Consider the following 14,545-nt stretch of genomic DNA (forward strand, 5'->3'; position numbering starts at 1 on the left):
CTGTTTTGACTAGCATTTAGCAATTTCTCAGCCTCAGTCACTTAAGCCCCTGAACCTTCTGAACACCTCTCTGTGTTTGGGTAATCGCTGTACCTGACGTGTGTTGCTGCATTTCACCTTTCAAGAATCTAGGTCTGCTGTCTGGCTTCAGCACTGTTTAATTTCCTATTCACATTGTCAGACAACAACCATATCTCCTCCTCTTCTTCTCTTCTTCTTAGTTTATCTAGTATTATTGCTGTAACAGCTCACGCCTGTCAATGGTATGCTGCAGACATATTTGACTTTTAAACAATTCCATTTGGGGATGGATCAGTTGCACAGAAATAACCGTGTAAAGACAACCTGTACACTTTCAGTCAGCCAGTGTTTCCCTCTGCGGTGGTAACTCCAGCTGAGAATGGACAGATGTTGGGCGATGCCAGCAATCTGTCGTTCATGTCAGCTTTACAGCCTTGTCTTTCCCGCTGAGGTCCCGACTTCACAGATGGTGAAGATTGATTTGATGAAGGCCAACCACTGTGCAGAATGTCATGATGAAATGACGATCAATCACTGCATAAGTTTAGTGTGTATTCTTAAGTGATAGGCAACAGAAAAAATCCTGCACGTGCCGATGTTGTTTCTACTTTTTTCTTTTATGGACTTTACAAAGTAAGAGCGCAACTAATTATTTTAATCCATGAGTTCGCGGGCTAATTGTTTTCTCAAATTAATAAATGATTTCATATATTAAATGGCAAAAAACGTTACTAATTGTTTTGAAGCTCAGTGCAGCTGCATGTGAACTCCAGACAATGTTGGGAAATTTCCTTAGGGACTAATAAAGTATTCTGATTCTGAAAATCAAATTGGGGTATTGTTCACAGTTGGTCGTCTGTCTGGACATACTTTGCTGAAGATGCTGGTTGGGTGAAATGTGCAGTAAGAAGCATTACATGCCCTCATGGTTGAAAACCTAGCAGACTACCCGCTGACCCCCTGACTGAATACAAAGTAATCAATAGCTGCAGCCCTAGTACACATCATTCTCTTGCAACTAGTTGTCAGATGGTCATCAACTGGTCTCTAGGCCTGTGTGACTGAGGCTTACGAGGGACCCTCCAGGGTCAGTTCTATCTAAAATAACAAAATCAACCAACTGTTAAACTCCTTACTTGGACTTTTTCCACATGTATGCTGTTGGCATCGTTCAGCACCGCGGACAGCACTTGACAGTGTGCTATTCCAATATGTTAATGCTTTAATTGAAGCATGTCACCTTTGAAATCACAACAGTTCTTGCCTCCGTTTAACTTTTTATTCTGTTCAGTAGAGATTGAGGTGACTCTCTTAGGAAGATGGAGAACAAAAAGATATCCCGCTGATGGAGAAAGCGGAAGAGTCCCAGAAATATGGTCTTAGTTGATGTGACGTAGCGTGCCAAGTTATATAACTTGTTCTTTCATTTAGGGTCTATAAGTCTCTAATGGTGATACAGTTATAAGTTATAAACAACACATATTTTAAAAAAAATGTAACTTGCACTAATAATGCTTAACTGCACGAAAATAGCAAAGTAATTAAGTGTAACTGAATCCTGTTAAATCAGTAATACAACTCTACTTTTATCTAGTTGTAAAAACAACACCATTAAAGTATTTTATGTCAGTAATAATCTTTTTACCTGGATGCCTTTTGTAAAGATACTGTGCACTTGTAATTGGCTTTAGATGCAGCTATGAACGCAGAAGACCTTACTGTAAGCTAAGCATGCTTGATGTGAGCCAAACTACTGCAAAAATGAATTAATTTGGACTTCTGCAGCAAGTGTGGGAAAACTCTGAGGGAAAATAATGAGGGAAAAGAGAGAAAGATGCCAAGAGATAGAGCAAGAGAGGGAGAAAAGGACAGAAAACATCTGGTCAGTGGCTCTGTGGTTTGATGTTGGGGTCTAGATTGACAACACACAATGCGCACATTCCACACACACACACACACACACACACACACACACACAGAGTATGTTTCTGAACCCTCTGTCACTGCACTGATGTTTTTTAAGCTGTATAATCATTGGTCTGTGGTAACGGTATGCACATTGCACTAATGAACTAATAATGAGTTACCGATCCGTTTCCGACTGATCTCTTCATTGCATTGCCCTGCAGTCTCGTTGTTTTGTGTAACCGTCCTAACAAGACTCAGATGTTGGAAGTCAGTTGTCCGTGAGGGAAAAAAAAAAAGCTTCATCACACCAGAAAACAATTTTCTGGATTGAGTGAAGCACCACATATTGGATTTTTTTTTTCTAAACTATTTAGGAAAGCTGCAGGGGTTTCCCTCTCTGGAGCTGCTGTCATTCAAATGTTGTTTACTCTACTTCAAGCGACATGTGATCCCAAGATTGTTTTCATTCAGCGCAATGAATTTTATAGTAACGGCAAATATATATTTCCAAATACTGCGCAATACATAGCATGATCCCGCTGAAAAAATAACTATCTGTCGTCACCACAGTTGCAGTAAGTCTTGTATATTTTAGTCATGTTGTAAAAGCAGTGCTGTGCTAATGATGAAGTGTTTTAGATGTGGCCACGTTTCTCAAAAATCTTTTTCTTCTCTTGTAGGAAAGGAATTAGTTTCATTGTCTCGTGGTTTTGGCTAAAATTTGCGTTGCAATCTGAGGCCAAGCTTCAAAGTCCCAGAGAGCTGAAGAGCAGATCTGGGATCAGCACCCAAAGCTAATGGCTGTAATCGTATTTATTCCCAAAGAGCTGTGTGGATTTTAGAACAGCTAATTTGAATGGCTTTGCAGACTCTCGCCCACATGAGCTGACGCTGGTCCCCTCCGGCTCCGTTGGTCATGCCTTGGATAAGTCCTGATTGCTCATGCCTAGGAGGAGAAAGCCATTACGGACCAGAAGTTTGGCGCGCTGATTCTAATTGTTTCATTGCGGTTGAGCTGGTGTCTTTGAACTCATTATGGTCTTCAAACTAACTCTGCAGAAATGACCCTGGCATTTAACTTTAATTACAAGAACATTAAAGCTGTTACAGATAAAAGGAGCTCCTGCGATAAGCTAACTTACAGATAAACTATGGTTGCGACCAAGCTGCGGAACAGATAATTCTCAGCGAATGCAAACCATCAGTGACAACTTTAATAATCCCAAGCACTTTGATTACAATCTGTTTCAAGCAATGGTTTGAATGGTTTAAGCAAATCGGAGTCCACTTTAAAGGTAGTTTTACTGCCCCTCCCACTGAGCGAATTATTTTTGCCATTTAGTTGCAATGAAATGCAAACAAACATGGATCAGCAGGTTAACTGCAGCAACGAGAAAAACACGAGTAAACACTTATTTGTCAGTCAGTTTGAGAAGGTATGCTAGACTCTTGAGCAAAGACACACGATGTTCAGATCGCATAAACAAAGAAGTTCTGAGACGGTGACCTGGAACAATAAGGGTGATTTATGGTTCACACACCACAGTATTTCCGATGGTCTCTTGATACTAAAAAAGCTAAAATAAAAAACAAAAAAAAGCACATACAGACAACACTGTCTTCAAGTAATAATTCCCTTCAGATAACGACACACTTTAAAGTTCTGATGATCTGGTTTCTGTCATTGACTGGAATGTTTTATTGTTTAGAAATTAAAACATACAACATCATATGAGCCGCACATGAGGATTTTCTTGTGAAGGGAGAACCTTTGCCTTGGAGGCCTGATTCAGCTCACTATTGGATAACACTATTGGATTCTCTAAAGGATTCTTGAAAGAGATTCTACAGCCTATTTCACACTGGACTGAAAAGCTTTCGAACACCCATTAACATCTGGCTTTTGTCTTCTTTATGAACGAGAACAATTTGCAGTTAACAATCAGGTCAAATGGCTTTGCAGTATTTATTATCTTGCAAAAATAGAAACATATGATGATGCTGTCACCTCTACTGGTAACTTCAGCGACTCTGTGATTTCAGCCAAAAATGTCATAAAAAAGACAGAAAGGAGAAAACATACCCCAGAAACCTCGTGGTGGTGGGATGCACTACCATGAGGGTTAAGAATTTTTGAAAAAACTGACACTGATCAGACAAAAAGGGTAACAACACTAAGCTGTGAGGCTCTAACAGCAGAGCGAATGGTGGGACCCTGACACCTGCTCCAATCACATGGCAGCAGCTCAGTACATTTAGGCATGTACAGGTGGTAGAAAAGGACATGCTGAAATACAAACTGAGCATCAGAATTAGTGGCGTGCAGGTCGATACTAATACTGAAAAATCGATTCTTCCAATACCAGATAGTTATATTCTGCAATCGATTCTCATATTAAAATATCAATATTTTAGTAAATTGTGGTAAATTTGTAGGTTGTCTAACAGTAACACGGTGGACAGTAACATTCATATTGGGGTCGTCTAAATGGTGGTAGGAACTACTTCTTCTTCCGCCTGTCAAAGCCACATGCCAAATATGGCTTTAAAAATGCGTCATGGCTCACGTGTTCTCGGTCACACAGTTTACAATAATGGCTGATCACAAACGGAGCCAAGACGCGGTTTGTGACACGTGTCAAAACCACAAACCTCGTCAAACACAAACAAAAGTAAATCATAACACGGAATTTGATGATGAGATTATGATGAGGCAAACTGAAGGCGAGGAGAGCGAAGGTCAGGGACAGGGAAGGTCTTTAGTGGTGTAATTTTGAAAGGTGGCTTAGGCTTATGTTGATGTTTAAACAGCGGGTATTCCCTGCATCCTTAAAACTACAGAATGACATTTTTTTCAAAGTGACATTAATAAATATGGTTCCAAAATATGTAATGAAATAAATACATGCCACAAAAAATACCTGTGCGAGCTAGGTGTCATTAAAATATGCAGTAAAAACAGCTATTATTGGCTTTAAAAAATAAAAATACATATAAATATACACACAACTCAAAAACATTTCATACATATACAAATGTTTTCAGCCAGCTTAGATATTTTGTTAGCATTTCAGTCAAATTGTGTGGCAACTACTCAGTATTTTCCTTCTAAAAAACTAATCTGAAATGAGAGCCTTTATCGCCTTTTTTGACAAAAGAAATTGTTTTTGTAACCACCTATTCAATTTTACCATTTACTTTTGTTTTTAGGCTTCCAACTGGCTAACATTTCTGTCTGGCTCAGCAACTGTTTTCACATCACTTGACCTAATTTTCAGCATTTCCATGTGGACAGAAAGTGGAAAATCCCTGTTTTGCAAAATACCCATGCAGGTGTGGACATAAAACACCCACATTATAAAAGTGACAACGTCTTCAGGTGGCAGACTTATGATTCGTATAAACAACTGAGAAGTGATCTGACACAGGACTTCTGTTCTTCGTCCACAACTGTCCACTAATAGTAAAAAGGTGATATTTGATTTCTTAGGGGCAGAAAAGTATGACTCAATATGAAGTCAGCTAATTATAGAGCTAATTATATATTTGAAGGAAAGTGATGCCATATTTTAGTTTTCAGACACCAAACATCCCATCTGTGAAACAGACATAGCCCTCTGACATCTGCCTTACAGATAATATCCATACACCAGCAGCACTGATGCCATAATGAGCCCCACAGTCAAAAGAAGAGCACTGACAAATATTAACTTCACAGAGCACGGAGCAAGTGTGCGCAGCAGGTGTTGGGTGTTCCTCCTCAATCGGAAGTATCTGTTGCTTCATTTGTGTGCTGGCTCGCTAATGTCTTCATTATTTAACAAACTTCATTATTTAGCATTGTCATTAATGTTTAATGAGGTTAATGTTTAATGAGCATGAAGAATTGCTGTCAGTGGAAATGAGTCAGTCGAACTTTAGACAGATGAAACTGGTCCTGGTTTGTTATGATACAACCTCTACGAGTGAAGAAGCATTAACAGTTTAGGAAAAAGCGGACTCCGCTTTGGAGCACTTTCAGGTTTTGAATGTGACGTCACAAAATCTCATCAGATACGTCTGCAGCCAGTTTTACACTTAATTTATCACGTATTGGTTAAATTATAAACTGTTATTCTGTATATCAGCTGGTGCCGGGTCTGGGATTAAGTTTACATTTTGAAATGTAAACCCAAAGTTTGAAATGCTGCCCAAAGCACTGCTGACAGCTTCTTCGTCTTGTGGGATGGCTTCCATATTTTAATAATGTTACCTACATGGAAGTAATTATTGTGTGGCCCACGCAGGAGACTGAAAGCAGTCTGAAAGCAGGAATGTTAAACACAACTGCCACTGGAATTGTAAATCTCATGATGCATTTGCTTTGGTAGCGATGCTCATTTCCATGGCTTGACCGGCTGTTCACTTACTGGCAGCCAACTCAGTCGATGAAATGCATTTTGTGATATGACGCCTCATTTATAATTGTTGCACACGCACGAAAACACGGCTTGAAAGAAGTGTGTGCCATTTCCGATGGAAAAGAGAAGAATTGTAAAAACATACTTGATGGGGCCATATGCCCACCTTTGTGGAAACTTTGATCGATGTATACAGACAACACAGATGCTGAGGCAGTGAACGCGAGGCTGATATTTTCCTTTTTTTAATTTCATTTCATTTCCAAGGGAGAATCCGTGAAGCTGGAACAGGGGAGCTTAATTTAAATATTTTAAAGAATGGCACTGAAAGATAAAAACTGACAAAGAAAACATCGGCATTCAAAAAAAATGCTGATTTTTGTTAAAAAGCAATTAAAACGAACTGTTCTTTTACATTTACAGGTTTGTCTGTTTGATTTTTACACTCAAAGTTTCTTTTTACATTTTTGCTATTCAGTTTCAATTCTGTGGCACTCTTTTAGCATGTGTGAGAGGAGCAGAGTGTTGTACGTCTTGTATGCCATTTTCATATAATTTGCATCCTGCCTTTTACACTTAAGTTTTTGTCTTTCAATCCCATTTTTGTTTTGTTTTTTTGTTTTTGAAAGCATCCTATGGCACTGTTCTGGCTCCATAGAGCACCAGATGTTGGCACATCGTCTAATCCTGGAAATCCTGGAAAATGAATTCAATAGTTTATAGAAGAGAACTTTTCTAGGTGCCTCATAGAGACCGTGATTCATTTTACAGGTAACCAAGAACACTGAGCTTTATAACGCAGTATTTTAATGCAACAATAATCTTTTTGAAACCCAATCAATCAGCTGGTAGAAATGTAAATACAGAAGTAATATGGGAGAAAATGCAAAGATAATCAGCCTGCAGGGGATTTAAACTAAAAGTCCTCACTAGTTAGTTGGTCTTGGTCCATAGTGACATGGCAACACATTCAAAGTTGCTGCAGATTTTTCAGTTGCACATCCATGATCTGAATCTGCTGTTCCACCACAACCAAATGTGCTCTATTGGATTCAAATCTCTTGACTCTCGGGGTCATTTGAGTACAGTGAACTCATTGTCAAGTTCAAACATTACCCTGTTGGAAGCAGCCATCAGAAGATGGGTACACTGGGGTTATAATAGGACGGACATAGCTGTGGCATTTAAACAATGCTCAGTTGAACTAAGAGGCTTAAAGTATGCCAAGAATATATCCCCACACCATTACATTACCCCACAACATGCAGGGTGGATCCAAACTTTCTTGGTGTTCATGCCAAATTCCATCCCAACCATCTGAATGTCACAGCAGAAACTGAGACTCATCACACAAGGCAAGAACTGGTCTTTTTAAAATTTTCTGTTGTCTGATTTTGGTGAGCCCATGTGAATTTTAGCCTCTTTTTTCTGTTTTTAGCTGACATGACTGGCATGCAATACAGGTCTGCAGCTGTAGACCATCTGCTCCAAAGTCCAACGTGTAATGCATCCAGAGATGCTCTTCTGCATACCTTGGTTGTAAAGAGTTGCTGAGTTACTACTACTCAATGCAGTCTGGTTGTTTACTGCTGACCACTGGCATCTACAAAATACAATACAACATTTTAGACCATTCTCTGTAAACCCTAGAGATATTAACCTGTCAACCCTCAAACCTACCTGTCTACCACAACCCTGCCACATTCAAAGTTACTTCAGTCCCTTTTCTTCCCCACTCTGATGATGCACAGTTTGAACTTTAGCAAGTCAATTTGGGTTTTTTGTGGTAGAGGATTTTCAAGCAGTGCCTCTGATCTGATTAAAACAAATCTACCTGCCTCTCTTTTGGTCATTTTGGCAAGATTTGTCAAACATGCATCGTTTAACTTCATCTCTCCTGTTATGATGTTTGAGCTAAGTCCAGTGGCGGGTGATGGGTCTTCACTAAAATATTAATGCGGGGACAGGAAATGTTGGTTCTGGGTGAATAATGCAACAGGTGGATTAGTTCTGGTTTCAGAGAAAGCGAGTGGGGGGATAAATTAATAATTATAGATGCTTCCATCAAGGTTTTTAAAATTAAATGAATTCAATTCAATTCAATTCAATTATGATGGTAAAAAAGGTTTTTTATTCACCCCTTTAAGCATTTTAGTTGTAACTTTGAGGAAAGTAACTGGTTTTGTTGTTGTTATCCTGTTCCTCAATGTAAGCTATTCCTTTTAAACTTTAGGGATACGTTGTTTATTTGAAACAAGTTAACAGAGCACTTTTTATGTAACTGTAATGAAGTTTGACATTTAGCATAAACTAGCACATCTGTCACAGTCCAGACACGTATGTAGTTAAAGAGAAACGACAGGAAAGAGGCTTACAAGAGTGAGAAGGAGAGAAGGTTTAGGGACACTGGGAAGTGGAACGTGTAGTGGGGGGGGAGAGGGAGGTAATTGTCTTTGATGACTGATGATTCTCATGGCTTTTTGTTTATTTCACCAGCCAGGAAGTTCAAAACAGAGGAGCCCTGTGGCCAATCAGTGGTTATCATTAAAAGGCGTGATGAGTGCCAGAACCAATCAAATGCCGGATGAAGGAGAAACAAGTACAAGATAAAATCCAGTGTATCATTATTCATTACTGCTTAAAAGCTTGGGCTCCTTAAAAAATGTCATTCTTTCCAAGGAAACATTTTTTTTGTACTGCAAAGGAAAGTAAAACCGAGACATTAGTAAGGTTTAAGACAATTATTTTTCCTTAGAATAATTATTTTATTTTTTAAGCTTATTCATCACGTCCCTGCAGACCACAAATGACAGTACTGATACTGTTCACATATGGACACGACAGTCATGAAAATTACACTACACTACATTAGGGCAATTATTGTGACAGGTGGAATGTAGGTTTCCACCTAGAAACAATTTCTAAGCAGCAGCAGTTGAAAGGTCCTTGGTTACCACTTAAACGTTTTGGAAGGGCAACCGTCTATAGGGAGGATTCTGGTGGTTCCATTTAAGAATAATGGATGCTAACGTGGTCCTGGGCACTGTTTGCCTAGACAAACCTTAGGCTACAGTCCCACACATCAACACGAATCTGAATCGTAATGAGGACACATATACAGGATTTCTTCTAGTATTTATGTAGCAAAACAAAGCAAAGATAAAAACCAGCTCAAAGAGACTTCACAGTGATCACCAAGGCGATTTTAAGGTAGAAATATTAACGTAAAAAGGAAAAGACTATCTCTCAAGTGCAGAGTGTGTCCTTGGGCAAGACGCTTCACCCGTTGCCTACTGGTGGTGGTCAGAGGGCCAGGTGGCGCCAGTGTCCGGCAGCCTCGCCTCTGTCAGCGCGCCCCAGGGTGGCTGTGGCTACAATGTAGCTTACCATCACCAGTGTGTGAATGGGTGGATGACTGAATGTAGTGTAAAGCGCTTTGGGGTCCATATGGACTAAGTAAAGCGTTATACAAATACAGGCCATTTACCATTGATCGATGGTCTACTGACCTCACAGCCCATTGTTCGTCTGTGGTGCTAGTTTCATTCATTGTGCAAAGGTACTGTTTATAAGGTTGGGAAAACCTGCATCAACTGAGACTGAAGAAGTCACATGTATGAGTGACGAACCATCCAGATGAACAGAATCAACTTTTTGGGATTTCCGTATCTGGATGATTGAGCATGCATCAGACATACGTTATGTAACTTTTTCTTCCTTTTCTTTCTTTCTGATGATCAAATAGTTCCAAGTGAATATTGAGTAATATGTTTACTCGAAATGTCTGCCACTAAAACACACAGTCAAACACATCCAGTTCCACAAGCTTTTTTCCTTCTTGGCCACCACCAAAGTTCACACGAGAAATCCTCTGTAGGGGACATCTGAGTAACTCCCATGACATGCAGGACTGTATCAGGCAGGAGGTAAAATGGAGGCCAGGTGTGTGTGTGTGTGTGTGTGTGTGTGTGTGTGTGTGTGTGTGTGTGTGTGTGTGTGTGTGTGTGTGTGTGTGTGTGTGCATGAGCAAGCACTCAGGGTTTATTTGGCTAAAATGCTCCCAGACCTTTCAAACATGAACACTCCTGCTTTTGACAGAACAGCACAACACCTTTTCTTCATTTTAAGGAACACCCTCTGTGTTCTCTTGACCTTGTTGCTTCCGCAAATGCACCCACCTACAAGCTTGCACACTTACTGACACATAAACACACACACGGAAACGGTATTATATACACAAACTTTTGTATAAAGGTCAGATGAGGGTGAGTCATCAAGGGAAAATGTTCATCATCTCTTTCCTAATGTTACACTGGATTTTTGTAACCTCCAACCACACAGTAACAAACACACACCAACACACTTGCCCATTACGTTGTTCATTTGGAAGAGGACACCTGTCTTGTTCCATGTACTAAGGTAGGGTTTCAGGTGTCGGTTTCAAGTGAGCCATCAGCACCTCCACCCACCTGCACACACTCAGTCAGCACACGACTAGCATACAACTTTATCTTTATCTTCTACATATATGAACGTATGGCAGGTGGAGACATCCCACCTCCCCCACAAAACATGCTAGTGAGGGGAGAAAGAGGGTGACACCAGTTGAAAGGATGAAATTATGTCTGGTCTCAGATGAGAGAACAAACTGAGGCAGACAAAGCGCTGTGATGTGGTGAAGCCATCCAGCCATCCCCGGGTACACAGGTAGACAAAAGAGAGTCAATTCAAAGCCCTGCAAACTGTATTCTGTCTAGACATGCGAAAAACCAAAGCAAAAAAGAAAAAAGTCCATACAGAGCAGAGGACATTCCTCTGTAGGTAAGACGAGAACAAAAAACTATAAAGCTCAAAATGTTTTAAAAGCACTTTGAGCACTTGAATTAACCTGTTAAGTATTTGTCTCTATAGTGGGCACTTTAAAGATCAAACATGTGGGATTGTTTTACAGTTTTTTCTATGATTTGAGGTATTTAAAAGTATAGCTCCTGTTTTTCTAAGACATCTTAAGGGTTTTTTTCTTTTCACTTAATTCGGCTAAGATATTGCATATGTGTAGGTCTTAAAAGTTCTTTCATAGGTCCTGAGAATATATTAAGGTCTAATTTATAATTGTTTGTGCCAGAGATAGTGATTGCCATCTGTCAAATTACAGTCACATATTGTTAGCTAGATTTACAAGTAAATCATGAACTGCTCTCTAGAATATGTTTTCAAGTATAATATAGCCATTTTCTTGCCTTTTTGTTATGTTAGTGTTGCTACTGTAAGCATTTTTTTCTTACATCCATCCATCCATTCGCTTCTGCTTATCCTTTTCAGGGTCACGGGGGGTGCTGGAGCCTATCCCAGTTGTCATAGGGCGAGAGGCGGGGTACACCCTGGACAGGTCACCAGTCAGGCTAACACACAGAGACATACAATCATTCGTACTCACACTCACTTCCGCATTCACACCTATGGGCAATTTAGAATAATCAATTAACCTATCCCCACAAACTGCATGTCTTTGGACAGTGGGAGGAAGCCAGAGTACCCAGAGGGAACCCACGCAAACATGGGGAGAATATGCAAACTCCACACAGAAAGACCCCGGCCTGATGGTTGAATTGAACTTTTTTTTGCTGTGCGGCAACAGTGCTAACCTGCGCCTTGATTTGTCACACCCTTTTGTAACCCCAACATATCTTATCACAGCAGTGCAAGAGTTTTGGGGTGTTGTCTGGGCTCAGTTTCTGATTGACTGAACCTGAAAAGGTTTGCATTTAAGCAAGCCTGAGGTTTGCCTTTAATGAGAACTACTACTTGCTTGACCTCATTACGCTCCCCTTGCTGTTGTTTTAGCTTAGGGTCGAGTGAAAAGGTCCAGAGTCCAATCAGCAACCCCCTGGCAACCAACAGTCACATTTCCCAGCCAGTTTGCAAGTGGTTGTTGGAGTTTGTGGGCATTTGTTAATCGGTCATAAAGAGGACGTTGCAGCAAAAAAACCCTTGCTTTGGCTACTAGCAGATGGCCATCATCGTCTGTATTTTGCATAGAAGATGCCACCTTGTCTGCAGACACTCACCAACTACTCACTGAGCTATAGTAAAATTATGAAACATGTGATGCAAACTAAGAAAAATTGGAAAATACACATTTTTCACTAGTGATCAGAGGTTGACAAGGGGTTGTCAAGTAATGTCTAGGTCTATGTAACTAAAATTGCTCAGTAATTTTTTAAAAAGCCTGAAGTCTTGGCATAACATAAATGGGGGGTTATCCGGGATCTTTTGGACTCTCTGGACTGTTTTTGATAGGGTAAACGATAGTTAACCTAAGATGTTCACTATTATTGAGAAAACACTCTTAGCATTTACTTAGAAGTGATCACCTGGCCCGTGCTTCTCTGATACTCACTATTTTCTGCAAATTTTCCCAGCAAATTTCTGCTGAATATAGGCAGATGTTTCACAGGGCTGATTTCCAACCCTAGACACTATAAGTCTAGTTTAAAACATAATCTAATTAGCATCACTGCACTGAATTTAAATTCATGTCTTCTATTCTTGATATAACTTGACATTGTCAATGAACACCACAGTCTGCTTTGCACCAACATAATGCTAACAAATTTATCCTTCCAAGTTTTTTCATGCAATAATTTAAATGATAAAATACTTAAAGTTACTTAAAGAAATTACATAAAAAGCACGACTTCAGAAATCAAAGATCCAATAGTCTGTCTGATTAAAACTTAAATGAATTTATTACATATAAGCTTTCATTTTCAAGTATATTAAATGTCACCTAATGAAAAGTTTATCTTCCTCTCTTGTCTTGTCTTTGTTTAATCGTTCTCCATCACTATGTTGCACATTAATTTTTTTCCTCATCTCTCTGAAATCGGTGACTGTATGTTTAGCTAACTAGACACACTGATACAAACTATAGGATGAAGATGAAAGAGTTTTTGTTTGTTGCACTGTTTGAAAAGTTGTATTTGAAATTACCTACCACTTTAAAACGTGTTATTCCATTGATATTAACCCTTCTTTATTTACTTTATTACTTTATTTACATCGCAACATGAACACTTTACAGAGATGAGAAGAAATAGCAGATGTTTAGAGGGCGCAAACAAGTCTGCGGAGTGTAATTATTTTCTTATCACTGAAAACTAATCTTCAACACCAGGCAACACTATTGCCTGGTGTTGCTTCCAACACCAGGCAATAGAGCACAAAAATTTAACTCATTCAGCAGTAATATGCATTAACCTGCCAATCAAATTTAATTCTCATTAAATAAAGATGCCAGAATGCTATTCTGGATCCAATCCAATTCCCTTTAATCTTGTTTGTTTGTTATTTGTCTTTGTTTTTTTAGTTTATGGTGTTTCATTGTTATTCTGTATGTTTCAAAGTTTGGCAATGTACTACATTTCTGGACTGCTGCCTGCTCACAAGTTTAGCCTTTAAAGCTGCCTTTGTGTTACAACCCGGCTTGTAAGTTTGAACAACGACTCACTCGAGAGTTTTTGGACACAAGTTTTAATTTTAAAAAAAGAAAAACACCAAAAAACCAAGACTAACAAAAGGAGTGTCCCTTGCACGCAAACCTCTGGTATGCTTTTATCCACACTTCATCAGGTGCAGAAAATAAGCAGTTAAGACCAGACAACACCCTAAAACACTAGCACTGCTACCCCAAGGCAACTAGGGCTTAGATGAATATGACAGCAGTCCGTTGTTGATCTAATAGGTAATTGTTAACATAGTACTCACACATGCAAACACTGGAAACCAGATCACAACAACATATAAACAAAAATAACTAAAATAACCATCACAGAACTACTAAATTAACAATTTTAATGATTCCAAGGAGTCTTTAATATTTTATCCCTTTCTTTGTGCTTACTGCAAACTAAATGCTTTTTTAATCATAAAGATATCACCATTTACACTGTTCAGAAATCAATTGAACAGTGTAATTGTAGCTATAATTGAAGCACTGCCAATAGCCACAGCTGCTACTAATAGGAAGTTGATCTAATAAACACACATTGTACAGTGAAGTTGCAGAGCCATTTCTTTCCATACCATGAATCAAATCACAAAGTGAAAATACAGAGATTAGGGTGTCCTAGTAATCCTGTGGATTTGGATAGTGCCTCCCCCTTTTTTTTTTTCTTTTTTTTTTTTTGCTGCTTTCCTGAATGTTCTATACTGTC

The sequence above is a fragment of the Diplotaxodon limnothrissa genome, linkage group LG7, assembly GCF_057381915.1.
Source record: "Diplotaxodon limnothrissa isolate DT_005_m linkage group LG7, D_limnothrissa_male_GT1.1, whole genome shotgun sequence".
In the NCBI taxonomy this organism is placed as follows: domain Eukaryota; kingdom Metazoa; phylum Chordata; class Actinopteri; order Cichliformes; family Cichlidae; genus Diplotaxodon; species Diplotaxodon limnothrissa.